Source organism: Canis lupus, chromosome 30 (genome assembly GCF_003254725.2).
Source record: "Canis lupus dingo isolate Sandy chromosome 30, ASM325472v2, whole genome shotgun sequence".
NCBI classification, from domain to species: domain Eukaryota; kingdom Metazoa; phylum Chordata; class Mammalia; order Carnivora; family Canidae; genus Canis; species Canis lupus.
This window is the reverse complement of record NC_064272.1, coordinates 1,211,775-1,228,019: the sequence shown is the minus strand read 5'-3', so window position 1 is coordinate 1,228,019 and position 16,245 is coordinate 1,211,775. Positions and strand designations below refer to the sequence as shown.

At 37.9% G+C, this 16,245-nt stretch overlaps 2 protein-coding genes across 4 annotated transcripts in view; one reads left to right on the top strand and one right to left on the bottom strand.

Annotated features, from left to right (window-relative positions):
• Positions 1-16,245, top strand: part of CHRM5 (cholinergic receptor muscarinic 5) — an 84,465-nt gene that overhangs the window by 1,238 nt on the left and 66,982 nt on the right. For 2 of the 3 annotated variants that reach the window (XR_007407270.1, XM_049104112.1), the window contains exon 2: positions 1,231-2,294. The gene's annotated coding sequence lies outside the window, so the exon portion shown is untranslated. The remainder of the gene's footprint in view (positions 1-1,230; positions 2,295-16,245) is intronic. The other variant, XM_025473338.3, reaches the window with a different exon arrangement.
• AVEN (apoptosis and caspase activation inhibitor) overlaps positions 1-16,245 on the bottom strand; it is a 172,946-nt gene that overhangs the window by 102,954 nt on the left and 53,747 nt on the right. The gene's annotated exons all lie outside the window — the stretch shown is intronic.

Here is a 16,245-nt window from a genome sequence, read left to right as displayed (position 1 = left end):
TAGCTTGGGGACAGAATTTTGAACTACATACCCCAGGACAAATCATGAAAAGCTTGCAAAAAGCAATGGACCTCACCAATAGTCAATCATAGCCACATAAACTCACATTCCTTTTCACTTATTATCTTGCATAATGTTAATGGGGAAAAGGTTCAAGAAAATATCTTAGAGATATGTCCTCTTATGTAGAGATTCATATTATAAGCATATATGGAAGACTACTCTAAAACTAAATTTTATTTCTTTATCACATGTGATCATCTAAGTTAGTGTCTGAAATTCTAATGCCTAACAACTATAAGTAATACACGGACTTTGTATAGAATCTAATTTTTAAAAAACCTAGGTCAAGAGACAGTTCCTGAGGCATGAAAAACCTGAAGCAGGCTGGACACCATCTGACCCAAAGAATTATTAACAATTAACTCCCAACTTAACTACTGCTCATTATAATTGTTGTTAGGTGCAATAATGGCACAGTGGTCAAAGGGAGAAGGTGTCCATGTGTGCTAACATGCAGAGGGGAATGAGATTTGCTCTAAAACCTCTCATCTAAGAAAAAAAAAAGTTACATGAAGCAAATATGGCAAGAATCTTGGTAATTACTAAATCTGGGTAATGGGTTTATGAAAGTTCATACATTATTTTTTCTTAGTTTTTTTTTTTTTTAAGATTTTATTTATTTATTCATGAGAGACACAGAAGCAGAGGGAGAAGAAGCAGGCTCCATGCAGGGAGCCTGATGTGGGACTCAGTCCGGGAACTCCAGGATCACACCCTGAGTTGAAGGCAGATGCTCAACCACTGGGCCACCTAGGCGTCCCTTTTTCTTAGTCTTGTGTAAGTTTGAAGTTGTTTGTGATTTTAAAAAACATTTTAAAAGCATTTATTGTCTAGAAATACCCCTAAAAGGACTCTATGAAAGGATAGGAAAAGGAAAAAAATCTTGCATTACATAAAAAATGAATTACAAACATCATAAAATTGACAGTTTTAGATCTAGTCTTTTACACAGCTACTCAGAATTCCATCTAATATTTTTAAATAAAGATGCTGCTAAAATTTTATACTAAATGATGATTCATAATGTTCTATTCCAAAGCAACAAAAGGCATGTGCCCAAAAGACACATAAAAACAGGTGTGCCTCTCACAAAAAGCAGCCTTTTCCCTGCTACAAATTTGTAAAAGCTCGCAATATATTTTTCTTTTTAAAATTGTCCTTCTTTAGAGAAAACGATGAAAAACCAGCTCAGCAGAATGTCTGCAAATAATGCAAAGGTAAAATACAGAGTCCTTTCTTCCAGCCAAAAGGACGAACAGGGGGGAGAATAAATGAACATTTTCAAGAGCTTTTTGGAACCTTATTCCAACTTCCCCTCTGCTCAGCTCTCGTCTTCTTGTGCAAGATCGTCACTTAACTGTCTGTCAAAACAAATCTTGCCTATTCTACCTGGACCACATTCCAACCTGCAGCTCTTCTGAATTCCCTTCACAACAAGCTGCTCAGAGAACACCTATCAGACTGAATGCGCTCATCTGCTCCCTTCCTTGTTTCCTTTCAGGGCACATTGCTGTCCATCAGGAGAAGTAATTAATGGGTTTATTATGTATGGAAGCGTCATCCCTTCAGTTTGCTGTCTGGTCTGAATAGCTCCTATCAGCTCTTCATTCATGCCAAGGATGCTCACTGTCCGGAGAGATGATACCTCCTTCGGGTTTTTCCCTCCCTCCTCACAAGCCAGCGTACCAGAACTATGTGTTGCAGAGGTGCAAGGAAGGCAGAAGAAACCCCCTCGTCCTCTACAAAAATGAAGCCAAAGGACTGAAAAGTTGGTAGAGGAAAGCCAGAGAGTGCCAGAGAAGATCTGGGCTTCAGGTCAGCATAATTTTTTAAAGCAACTTGATCTGGGGGCATGTGTAATTCTGAACGATGGACAGCAGAACTTTTCCAGAAGGTAAAGACATCTACACAAAGGGCCCAGATTTCTCAATGAATTTTTAAGAAGTTCTGAACACTCAAGTTGTCTGTGGTCAGATCAACTGCTGGTATTGGATAAGGAAAGGCAAAAGTCACCCTCTATCTCTATGATCCTGTCCACATGGAACCTTCATCTATCGCGTGCTGTCTTAACTGATGCTCCAGGATTACCAAGAATACAGCTCGAGAGACATTGCAAGAAACCACAGTGGTGAACGAAAACACGCAAGCAAAGTAGAAAAGGATTTCAGGCACCGAAGCTTACTATTTCCAGCCAGAATTAGATTACTGAGCTTCAAACACACCACTGCCAGGTAAGATTTAATTTTATAATGTTACTTTATATCCTGACAACTGAAACTAACGTGCTGATGCTGTGAATGAGCCAGCAGATCTGAATTTCATGTGATCCTCCCTTTTAGCTTTATGCAGATCTGAGCCTTCTGAGGTAAACACTTGCTTTTACTTATGCTGCATAAACTACTCATTCGTCACTAGATTAAAACAGCCCCAAAAATCTCATTCATTTTTCACTAGATAGGTCCCATCTTTATCTTCATTTTTTAAATCCCAATTTTGTTTTATTTAAGAGCTTGAAAAAAAATGCATGAAGAGAGCCCTGAATGGGGCACAAGAGCCATTCACAGATGCTATATACCAAACATATTCAAATGAAATTGGTTTCCCAGGGCATTTGGTAAAACAAAGAAATATTAATGCATTTTTAATATTTCTATTAATGCAAGAGAATAAAGCTCAGTAACTGATTTTTATCATTACAAAACAAGAAAAGCTGTGATATCACTCTCATTCACACCAGAGAAAAACAATCTCTAGCAAACTATGGTATAGCACTGCAGTGAATGGGATTAATTTACCCTAATAGTACCGGGCAGATTGTTGTAACAGACTAAATAAGGACATTTTTCTGATTTAACAACAGAACAAAAAGATGTCGGGTATTTTAATACCTCAAAAGCTTTAACTCAGATCAATGGTCCAAGGAGCAAAATATAAAAATCTACTGGAGCCATCAAAGAATTTTAAAGGGTATAAGTGCCTATTAGAAATTCCCTAGAAATTACTCTGTAATGAGACTTCCAGAGACTGTCTTTTATATATATATAATATATATTTAAAAAAAAAACAGAAAAGATAGTCAGATTTTTAATTCTCTACATAGATATTGGGCAAAATCCAACTATATTAGTTTGCATATAGATTCAACAGGAAAAGTTCAAATCTTAATCTTTTTACAAAGAAGCCCTAAAATAAATAATACATTTCTATTACCTTAGAAAACAAGAGATAAAAGAAACAATAGAAGCATATCACACCTAACAATAGATATGATCTGATACTACAAGGAAAGTTATCAGAAGTAATTCAGTGCCTGTCTAAAAAAAAAAAAAAAAAAAAAAAAGTCAAGTTTGAAATTTTTCTCTTCCATTTCACAAAAGTCTTACTTTTTTTAAAGCCTAATTAATAGAGTGAATTACATGATCTCTTCACTCTTCAGAACTATCCATAAAGAACCTTAAGTAGCCTCTTTTGCATCTGAATTCATTACAGAATTTACTTATCATTTTCCAGTACCAAGGAAAGCAGCAATTTACATACAGTGATGGGATAATGTGCCAGTTTGTTTCAGAGAAAAATCTTCATTTCAAAATACTTCCTTTGTATACCAGCCCTAATTTAAAAATATTGGTTTTTACCTACATCCAGACTTACCTGAACCCTTAAGGATTCTTTTCATCTTTTTTATCCTTATTATGATATCATACTTGGTAACTGACATGCTTAGAAAATAGGCCTATGTTTTATAAGTGAAAAATATCACTGTTTCACCTCAATAATTAAGGAGTCCTTTTTTTTTTTTTAATTAAGTTGGGCAAAAAAAAGGAGATTCACAACATTATGCTCAAACCATTTGCTTCCAGTAAACAGAACTGAAAGGGGCATAAAATTACACTCATGAAGTCTAATGGATTTTATTTACTCACTGGAATGTACACCAGTTTGGGGACTCTGCTTCTATGACTTCTGATGACAATGATGGACAAACAGATACTATCCTCAGCTTCAGTCCCAATTTATTTTTGTTTTCCTTCCTATCTAAATCAAGGGCTTTTTTCTCTGTAATAATGCATTCTGAATAATAATTACTGAGGTTTAAATAACAGCTTTCAAAAAAAAAAAAAACATTCTACAGTAATTTGGGATAATCTACATTTTCCTCTTCATTTTAGTGAAAAAAGTGAAGGCAGCACATTTACTACTTTTAAACACATTATTTGTTAATGATGTGCTGAAATATTGAAAATTGCTTCAAAGCCAGCATCTCACGAGTACAAATAGATAAGGAATTTTATGCTTTTAGATACTAGATTAAGATTAAGATTTGGATTATTTATGGGAGTTTTTCCCTTTTGTTAATAGATTTAATAATTAAAGAGATTTTGAATATTCTTAGGAAGTATTTGGTGATTGCCTAATTGTTTCTATAATTTAGAATGTATTTAATGCTCACATATTATGTAAAAGTATTATATTATAAAAGTAACATGATTGTGTTATGTTGGATTCTTTCATAGAAATGAAGCAAATATTAGCAACCATATCTTTACAATTATATCTATTAGTATATTCATAGATTCTGCTCACTTCAAATCATTCAAAAGCTATAAACTTTTGGCTTACACCATGAGAACATAAAAGTCATACAGGTCAAAATAAAGTATATCCATTTAGTGTCTCTGTTGACTTTTTTTTTTTAGACTGGTATGTCATCTTTGTCTGAAATAACAAGCAACATAATTTTGCATGTGAAATTAGGAATATACCTAAAATTTATTCTTAAGTGAAAACATTTAACTTAACGGGACTGGCACTACACAATATTTTTAACTCAATTAAAAAAAAAAAAAGCATTTACTGATACCTGCATTATTTTAATTCTCAAATTTTGACTTAGAATTTCTGAATGAATTTTTCTCATTCCAGTGCAATGGTAAAGTTTTTCAAGCTTAAGTCAAAAGGGTATCTCAACTAGCCAATGTATTTGTTCCTCCTCATGGTTAACTTTCTTTATGAATAGATCGAATTTGAATAAGGATTATGGTTCATCATGGAGATTTATCTCCTCTTGGGTTTCTTCCTGCTGAGAGAGAATAATCTTTGGTTTTATGACATCACAAGTCTATAGCTGGGGAAGTGGCTGTGATATCAAACAGATGATTATATCCTTTCAGTGTGAACAAGCTGCAAAGAGACAAGAGCACTGTCTTTTCAAGTCATGTCACAGAGACACTAAAGAGACACATGACAGAAACCGAATTAGAGAAGGATGCTTTCATTGCATTTGTCACTTTTACAGCATCAACTACTCAAGATGAAAGTGCCATTTCATAGCTTACTTCATTAATAATTGAAAAGAGGAAGTAAACATTGTGTTAATAAAACTCACAGATGATAAAATGGAAGTAAGGAAAGTAGCAGTAAGCAACTGTACAATGATGGAAAAGGAATGTAGAGAATCAGGGAGAACTGGTGCAAAATTTCACCCTGGTCCCCAGAGAAATACTGACACTACTCTCGAAATGGTAATGAATTTCTCCAAATGAGCAAGGGACTCCTAAGTTGTACAGTGATCTCATGACATAAATTAATTAGTTCGTGGCACAAAAAATAGTATGATAACATGCAGGCAGGGAGGGGTTGGTGATCCTTTTAAGAAAACTTAGTTCATAAAATAAAAGGAATAGCTCTTTAATAAGCAGAATTGCTGTGTTCTATCAGTCAGCAAAAATTTGCAAAAATAAAAGTACATTGGGACTTAGGGCTCAACAAAGCAGACATCATGAGAGCTCCTCTTACAAACACACGTACATAGATGGACCATCTCTCCTCTACCTCTTAGGCAGCTCTAGCTGCAAAGGACAAATCAAAACCACCAATTCTTCTACGTTGAACACATGTGTAATTTAACCCTGATGAGGTGCAATAGCCTCGATGCAAAATACCCATCATTTGTGTCTTAGCCTCCTAGGTTCACAGCCTATATATAGATTTTAAAAATGGTAACTCCATGAATAACTACAAGCCAAACTGACATTTGTCACCTACAGTTACAGTTTGCTTGAAACAATGGTGTATTAGAGAATTATTAAAGCATTTATACAGTCTTATGTACTGGATAATAACTACCAGTTTATTGTCAACAGTTGTTTGAAGATCCTGCTATCCTCCATGTTGCACATGGTATTGGAGGCATTAGTAAAATAATTCAAGAATCCAGATCAATCAGAAAACATTACCACTTTCACAGACCATAGCTTGAGGTTACTCTGTTGGTATCAGAATACATACACCTTCCTATTTACTGCTTATTACTATATACATGCTGCATGGAATAATGTGCCCTTTGGGTGGCAAAAGTCAGTTTCCAGTTCAATTATCCCAGTAAGAATGAAGCTGTCCAAAAGGATCTAAATTGGCCTGTTAAAAAGTGATTACAGAAGATTTTGAATAAGAATTTTGCAAGAGAAATTGAAAAGATACTAACTACAGTCAGCTTTCTGATTCATTCAAAGAGTAGGGGAAGTGACATACTTATATATTTTACATTTATTCTGTGTTCTCTCTGTGTGAAAAATGAAAAGAATAAATCTATGCAAGTACATAGCCAAATTTCCCTTGAGCTTAAAAGCCATGGTATCATCAGATTAATCTGTTATATCTATGTCAACAATGATGATCTCTTTCAAACCAGGAATAAAGGCTAAAGCCTATGCTGCACAGCATCCTCATGATAGAATCCAAAGTAAGAAAGTGTCCAACGAGGCCAGCATTGCTCTAGAATTCATCCACGTGTGTTGGGATGCAGCCAAGATGCAGCCAGCTACTGTCTCTAGAAGTACTGAGGGCATGTGGACAAATGGCTTTATTGAGTCTGGTTTAATCTTAAGATTTTTTTTGAGCTTTGGCATCCTCTTTTCTTTTCGTTTCCTTTTTTGTTTTTTTTTTTTAAGCAGTGATACATTGTTTCAAACAAGATCTTAGATAAAACCTCAAGACATAAAACACATAAAAGACACAGAGCACATAAACTTGGTTGGGTCCAGATAGAAAGCACAGAGCCCTGCTGGCTAGAAAACTCCTTTTCACCCCATCTCTCCTAATGCTCTTTCCTCTCTATGCTTCTTGGAACAATCCTAAGGTAGATTTGTTGTAATTGTTCTGCCATCTAGAGGAGCTACAAAGGTATTCTTTGCTATTTTAACACATGCATTCGATTCCATACAGACATTGCCAAATAGTCTGACTCCTGGCTTGAGTTATGTCAAGCAGTAGCTTTTTCTAACCCAAGTGGGCACAGGCAGGCTGCAAAACACTGCTGCTTAGACGTGCACAATGCCACTCCATTATTCTGTTGTCTCAACAATGATCAAGAAACCAAGATCTAAGTTTGAAATTAATTACAAGTAGATAAACAAGGATTAAACATCTATAATTTGGAATGCCTGGCTGGCTCAGTCAGAGTCAGGAGTTTCAGTGTCCCCACTGGGTATACAGTTTATTTTTAAAAAATAATAATAAAATGATTAAAATAAATTCATTCTCCTATTCTTTAAAAAAAAAGAAAGATTAAACATCTATAATTTTGGTTAGAATATCCCAGAAGCAACTAAAATTAACAGCTCAGAAAATTATACGCAGTCAAGAAGGCATGGAAATGAAACAAGAATTTGTCATAATAGGAGGAGTGTCTACTGCTATGACTCAAACACTGCGCTGTCTATGAACGTCTGGAAAAGAGACTTATCTGAGTGATTCGCCTCCAAGTATCTAGAGCTTTAGGTTAAAACCCAACCTATAGAAGCCTCAGTTTTCCCAACTAAGAAGTGAAAGATTTGGACCAAATGCTTCCTAAAGTGGTCTTCAGAGTGAGCATTCTATGCTGCCTTTTGAAGAATAAGGAAAAAAGACACCAAAGATGCAGAACACACCAGCTTCACTCAACTGAAAGCAGCTAATCTGGCACGCTAGGGAATCATAAAGGGCAGTGCAGAGAGGCAAGGGGCAACTTAAGTAATCAAGAAAAAAGCAGCTCACATGGAGCTGTATTATTTTTCCTTATGAACGCTGGTCAGTAGGATAGCAGGAGCAACACAGGAGATTTTAAACTGGAATTAGAAGAAACTATTGAAGGGAACACTAACTTGTTCTAGGTAGGACTTTGTTATGTAATGACAAACTATTCTCTGGGTTTCAAAACAAGAAACTCATTTTTTGCTATAATTTTGAGTGTTAAAAAAAAAAGCTTAAAGATAACAGGGAAGAAAATTTAAGATATTCTGGCTGAATTAGTGTTTGTTTGTTTTTCCAATGACACTATAGTAAACAAGTATGGCTCATCACAACCAGGCAGAGAGGAGAGGAAGTACTAGGATATCAAACATGCAGAGCTGAAGATACAGGATTTTAAAGTTACATCGGGAGCAGCAAATTCTTATTTAGAAATTATACTGCATAGCTGACAGACATTCACACTCCTACACAGTAGGTATTTAATAATGTCTTTTTTGTTAGCAGCATACCCTTCAAGTACCAGTGCACTGGGAATGGTACAACTTGACAAGATCTTACTGAGCAGCCTGTTCTTAAATGATTTCACTTTACCTATTGCTTTACTTCTAGAAAGGTGCCCTGGTATAGTCCTACACATGGACACTCCAGTAGACTGCCTCCCAAGCAACGTTCCCTCCAATTTCTCCATCTGTGGCCTGATGGCCAGATACAATGTGAGCACAAGATAGGAATCTTAAATGTTCACATATGGGTTTCCTGGGAGCGGTACCAGGAGGGCAGACAATACATACATGAGTAGAACATAAAAGCCTCGGGCATTACAATAGCTCATCAAGAACTTAAATGGGAAAGAAAAGGGAAAAAAGAGGCAGAGGTCTAAAGATAAGACTTGCCCCACACCCAGCCCATTTCTCATCATCTCTGTGCACTGAGAGCCCAAAACTACCTCCTGCTCTAAGTCAAGGTATGGGCAATTTCCTTAGCTAGTTCCAAAATCCCATTCATACCATATGCAAAGCAGATCATCAAGGAAAGTTACTAACTTGCAATACCATTGACATTATATATCACATATAGTTAAATCTACTCAACCCTAAAAAATGTTATCACTAGAGCCTCCAGTCAAAACTCAAAAAAGACTAACCTGGGGTTCAGAAACACTTTGCAAATAAGTACTCTCTACCCTAAAATCAGAATCCTCAAATTGAAAAAACACTCCATGGGCTACTGAGGTTACCCTGGGTTTATGCATGTCTACACAATCACAAATTCTAAGGCTCCTCCAAGTTCTGGCAGCAATCCCTCTTGGTTTTTTCCCCAGGAGTATGGGGAGAAGATATCTAAATAAGAATCCAATAGGTAATGTGAAAAATATTAAGGACAGTGCTGCCTTGTCACGTTTCCTAATATAAAGCAGATGAATTTCATGTATACATACACAGCATATACAGCTTAACACAAAGTAATTTCTTTGCTTGAGATAATAATTACCAGCCGTCAAGGAAAACTAATTTCTATCTTAGAGCTCCTGAGTACTTCTGTCATAATACAAGTCAGATCAAATGAGTCCGTATTCTCTCTTCCAGGGTTTTCAGTTTTACACGACACAAGTAGCTAGTAATAAGGGTAATGTTTCCACTCTCATCACAAGATCAAAAGGTGCCAAACTATCCAAAAAGGTTATTGTGTTTTAAAGTAGCCAAAAGGTGTATGTCTGTGTGTGTGTTGTTATTTTACTACAAAGTGGGGCAGCGGGAAATAACTATTCTCAAACAGTGAAACAACTCATTTTTTACACAATCTACCAACAGAGCCTAGTGCTGCACAGCCAGTGGTGTGTAGAAAGCAACAGTTCAGTGTAAAGAATAATAATGGACAAATGACAGATGGACAAATATTCATACTATGGTTCCATCCTATACTCTTTATGTGACATTAGGCAAAATATCTAACTTCCTTAAATTTTTTTTTTTTTTTTTTTTTTTTTAAATTTTTATTTATTTATGATAGTCACAGAGAGAGAGAGAGGCAGAGACACAGGCAGAGGGAGAAGCAGGCTCCATGCACCGGGAGCCTGATGTGGGATTCGATCCCGGGTCTCCAGGATCACGCCCTGGGCCAAAGGCAGGCGCCAAACCGCTGTGCCACCCAGGGATCCCCTAACTTCCTTAAATTTAATCTGCCTCATCTGGAAACTTGTCTAATGCTGTTCTTACAAGGTTACTTGGAAATTAAAATGTTCTACGTGAAGTACCAAATACCCAGCCAGATGCTCCATAAATAAAAACAACTGTAACCCATCTGTTTATGCCTGTATCTCATCTACCCCCAGCCCGGCAAAGTAAGATGGTTACAGTTATTCCCTTATTCGGCCTAACCCAGAAGTTGGCCCTAATAGATTTCACGACAATGTTGCATTCTCCATTGCCAACTGCTACAAGATAACTCCCTCTGCACTCAGGCCCTATCCCCTCCCCACATAAACCCTACTCTGAGGACCCCAACAACTAGTAACACTGTACTCTGGGGAGGGGAGTAGGAAATAAAGTGAAAATATTTCTGAGAATAGCTCATTGCTAAAATCTGTTCTGGAGCAAAGAAATAACATATAGTCCAAAAGCCAAATCTCAGTCACAATGATCAAATGCAATTGGACTACAAACCACTAACAAATCTCAATCATATTTTTTAAGGATTTTACAAAATGTTTTAAATGCTATAAATCCTTAAGCATATCTAGCACTGCACCAAATACTACTACTCCAGACTTTCTATTACCAAACTCCAATATCTAAACAAAGATATGCTTAGATAACAGGGCTTCTGAAGCACCTGGGTGGCTCAGTGGTTGAGTGCCTCCTTTTGGCTCAGGTCGTGACCCGGGGGGCCTGGGATCAAGTCCCACATCAGGCTCCCTGCTCCTGCTTCTCCCTCTGCCTGTGTCTCTGCCTCTCTCTATCATGAATAAATAAATTCTTACAAAAAAAAAAAAAAAAGATTATGGGGTTTCTAAGAACAACAATAAGGAATAAATGTCATGATGTTTCTCCCCTTATGAATCATAAAAACACATCTCTCTGGACCAGCCTGTTTGGACAACACTCCCTCCCTAATGGCTACCCTAGAATTATCCCAACTTCCGAGGGAGATAAGCCAAATAAATAGTTGGTATGTGCGGAGATGGGTACAGGCTCACTGAAACATGCCTCCTTCTCCTCTAGCAACTCCTGCAGGGGTCTTTTGGAAAGCTGTACCTTCTGATTGCAGGGGACACTGTGATATTGCATAAAAGACACAACTTTAAATGAATCTTTTCTGACCAGTGGATATTAGACATGTGCATACAAGTCACTTGGAATGCAGCTTATCATTCACATAGATGCACCCACACATGTACCTTCTTACTTGGTAGCCAACAAATACCAGGAAATAAAATTAGCATTTTGTAACTGATTAATGACAAATAAATCAAAAGTCAGTTACTGCTGTTTTACCTCGTTTCACAAATGTACCTTCATTAACCCTATCTGTTTAATACAAATACAACTACTCCTCAAAAAAAAATGGACACAAGGGTCAGTGACACAGAAATAGTGTCATTTAAAATTTACATTTATATAAACATGTATAGCTCTGCAAGAAACCATAAATGAAAAAGGTCAAGTATACGGTCATTACAGCTTCACCTCTTATCTCAAGCAATTCTTGGCCTCATTCTTAGAGAACCAGTTCCCCCAAACCCTTAAGGAGAAAAAAAGATAACTGCAGGGCCTCAAAATATTTCCCTTAAAATATTTTTAATTTATTGCCATTGCTTTAACTTGCACACAAAATTCCTGGATATTCCCCTCTCTAGCAGGTAAAGCTTAATTCCCACCCCCTTGAGTATGAGTAGGAGCTAGTCCCTTGCTTCTAGTGAAGAGAATGGTAAGTAACCTTATACTGGAAAAACTTAGCAGATATCATCTTAATCAAGTGATCAAAGTTAATGTTGTTAATAATAAGCCAAAAGTTGGGATATCACGTGTCCACTAATATGACACAAGAAAGGTACACGTCGGGATCCCTGGGTGGCGCAGTGGTTTGGCGCCTGCCTTTGGCCCAGGGCTCGATCCTGGAGACCCGGGATCGAATCCCACATCGGGCTCCCGGTGCATGGAGCCTGCTTCTCCCTCTCCCTCTGCCTGTGTCTCTGCCTCTCTCTCTCTCTCTCTCTCTCTGTGACTATCATAAATAAATAAAAATTAAAAAAAAAAAAAAGAAAGGTACACATCCTCATCCCCCAAATTTATAACTACCATCTAACCATGAGAAAACATGGTTGGAACCCAAATTGATGACATTCTACAGAATACCTAACCACTATTCTTCAAAGTGTCAAGTCCAGAAAAGATGGAAAAATTAACAGAAAGTAAGCAGTTAAATAAATGCAGTTTGGTATCCTAAGTTGGAATAGAAAAAGAACACCAGTGGAGGCAGGGAGGGCGGGGTACGGGGGAAAGTCTGTAATATAACAATGTTAATTTCTTATTTTTGATAATGGTACTATGGTCATATAAGGTGGTAATGCTAAGAGAAGCTAGATGAAGGGTATATGGAAATACTGTGTACTATCTTTGCAACTCTCCTGAAAAATCTAAGCAGTATTAGAAAATAATAAAAAGCCCCCCAAAATAAGTGGTCCTTCATGTCACTTAGTAGTAAATGAGTTCACATACAAGACATTCTACAACTCAACCGCTTTCCTCATTTGCTGAAATAGATTCCTGTCAGGCTACAAAGTGAGGTGCATGTCACTGAAGCTTATCTTCTTAGGACTTCAGGTCTTACAAAGGAGACAACTCTAATTAATAGCAGACACATGGACCTTCTGATGCACTACATCACACTCAGTAACCATAAGCAACGGCTTAGTCATCCATCCTGCAGGCTTCAGACTTGTGAACCCTGTGCTGGGTGGTACGCCATATGCTAAAGATGAAAAGAGCTACCCTCAACAGACATACAGTCTAGTATGATCAGTTTAAGAGCCATGCGCTCAGGAAAGCCTCCCTCACCTTTCCAAGCTGAACTGGGTGCTCTCCCTGGCCTGTCCTGCAGTACTCCGTGCCTCTTAAGTCAAACTGATTGTTCATCCCTCATCTCTGTCACCTCACAAGTGGCATTTGCCAAGAACTACTCAGGAGCTGAGAGCTTATCTTGTCTGAAAGATAGAAAGTTAGCCTATCACTGCCTCACGGATGCTGGTAGAAGACAGGAGACTCCTGGATCACACACCAAGGCTTTGGTTGTTCTTGGCAAAAGTAGTAGCCTAAGCTCCATGCTCATCTGCACTGGTTCCCTTCACCTCTCCATCCCAGAGGGCGATTTCAAAGTCACATCGTGCAAGCACCATAACACAAGCTACAGACTGCGTTACAAGAAAGGAACTAAGCTTAGGAGAGTCACTGCTCTTACAGTGATTGGAAGCAAGCCTGAGCATTGTCTGGGGGACACGTTACCCCAATTTGCATGGCCGCTGCTGCCCAAGGCAGAGAGTGCTCAGGGCCCTGCTTTCTTGACACAACCATCAAGAATACACAGGATTGCTCAGGACCTATGGTGGACTCCCAACAATATCCTTTATGGCAAGGAGTATGTTTTAGACATTTCTGTGCTCTCAGCACCTGGCATGATATCCAACATGCTGCAGGGGGTGCTGAACGAGGGCCCGGACGCTGAATCTGAGGCCAGAGACAACTCTTCCATACTGTGACCATATACCGAGTAACTTAACCTTTAAGTTCCATCCTCAGTTTGTAGGAAATGTTCAATAATAGAAGCTCAAGGAATGTTAAGTGAAAGAATGATCACCAAGAATTATTCTATCTCTAAAGCTGGAAGTTTCTACAATTCTCTAAACAGTAGAATGCCAGAAAGCCCAGTTGCCTGATTGTCTCTGACAGATGTGCCTCGTGTAGTACTCCCATTGCAGAGATAGAAATCCATGATAACAAACTTAGCATTCTGTTAATTCTACTTAAAGTTACTCATGATAACCTCAAATTGCACTATAAATTTTTATGAAGATTTAACTCTATATAAACAGAAGACACAGGAGCACCTGGGTGGCTCAGTCAGTTAAGCGTCTACCTTTGGTCAGGTAATCCCAGGGTCCTGGGATCAAACACCACATTGGGTTCCCCACTCAGCAGGGAGTCTGCTTGCCCCTCTGTCCCTCTCTCTACTCATGCTCTCTCTCAAATAAATCATTTTTTTTAAATAAACAGAAGGCACAAACCTCTATGACCACAAATTTCGAAAAGTATATACTAAAACCACATAAATTATCTACTTAGCTAGCAAGCAGTGGATGAAGAGATGAAGAAAACAAATTTTCTAAAACTTCAGGATTTTAAAAGACCGGGGTGGGCAGCCCCAGTGGCTCAGCGGTTTAGCGCCGCCTTCAGCCCAGGGCATGATCCCAGAGACCCGGGATCAAGTCCCACATCAGGCTCCCTGCATGGAGCCTGCTTCTCCCTCTACCTGTGTTTTCTGCCTCTCTCTCTCAATCTCTCTCTCTCTCTCTTTCTGTGTCTCTAATAAATAAATGAAATCTTTTTAATTTTTTAAAAAATAAATAAAAGACCGGGGTACCATTATAAAAATGGAATGTTCCCTTCCGTGTACAATATGCAGGAGGCAACATTTAAGGGGTAGTGAGGACCGAGAGGCTCTCTACCAAGTTCCTTTTGCAAGTGCCAAGTAGACACCTAAGAGGCAGATTTAATTTTTTTTATTTTTTTTAAAGGTATCTTTATTTATTTTTTTTATATATATTTTTTAAATTTTATTTATTTATGAGAATGCACAGAGAGGAGAGAGAGAGAGACAGAGATGCAGGCAGAGGGAGAAGCAGGCTCCATGCACCGGGAGCCCGATGTGGGATTCGATCCCGGGTCTCCAGGATCGCGCCCTGGGCCAAAGGCAGGCGCCAAACCGCTGCGCCACCCAGGGATCCCTAATTTACACAAGGAATGCACACCACAAATTATGGGAAGCAGTATGCTGACATCCTTAGTATTCTTTCTGAAATATGTAGCACAGTCAGTAAATTAGCAGTACATATTGATATTTCATTTACAGCAGTTCCATTCTCAGCTGAAAATTCTGAAATCAATATAGTATCCTCATAACAAATCATGTGAAGGTACTCTTTCCATCCCATTTGAGGTATGACAACATACTAGGAACACATGACACGGTTTCCTATAGGTGTTTTAATCTTTTTTTAAATGATTTTATTTATTTAAGAGAGAAACAGAGTGAAAAGAGCAGCAGAGAGAGAAAGAGAGAGAGAGAGACAAGCAGACGCCCCACTGAGCACAGAGCCCAATACTGGGCCCATCCCAGGACCCTGAGACATGACACAAGCTGAAATCAAGAGTTGATCCCTTAACACACTGAGCCACCCACGCATCCATTGATCTTTTGAGTATACCACCTTTCAATTAGAAAAGGGACATTTAAAGCGGGGTTTTTTTCCATTTAAAATATCAAATTAGTTTATGATATTGGCTTTTCTCTTGCTGCAACAATGTTGAGGACCGTCAGCTTTTCTCCCTTGGCATGCTTACATAGCATATTCTACTGACAGCCTGCTTCTTTGCCTATAAAATAATGACTTGTGTATGGCACTTTATAATTTTTCAGATAATTCTCCATGATCCTCACAACCACCCTGTACTAAAGCAAGGCAGGTATTATTTCTCATACACAGCTTTTAAAAAAAAAATTTTTTTAAAGATTCCAAGAGTTTCAGTCCTTCAAGAACATGTACTAAGTGACAAACAGAACCAAGACCCAGATCAGCTGACATCCATCAGTTAAGAGCTCCTTCCATTCTACTACCTGAATACACTTACTATGTTTATTACACTTCAGTTACTAGAATAGATGACTTTACTAACACAGTCTTAAGGATTATTAACCTTAATTCATAGCCTCTGAATTCATGTGTCTCACACTTTTTATAATAAAAGAGATTCTACACTGACCTTCATTAAAGACTTTGCCAAAATAACTTTTATTCTTTTATTAGTATTATTAAAGATTTATTTATTTTAGAGAGCGCACGCATGCAAGTGTGGATGGTGGCAGAAGGACAGAAGCTCAAGCAGACTCCCCACGCAC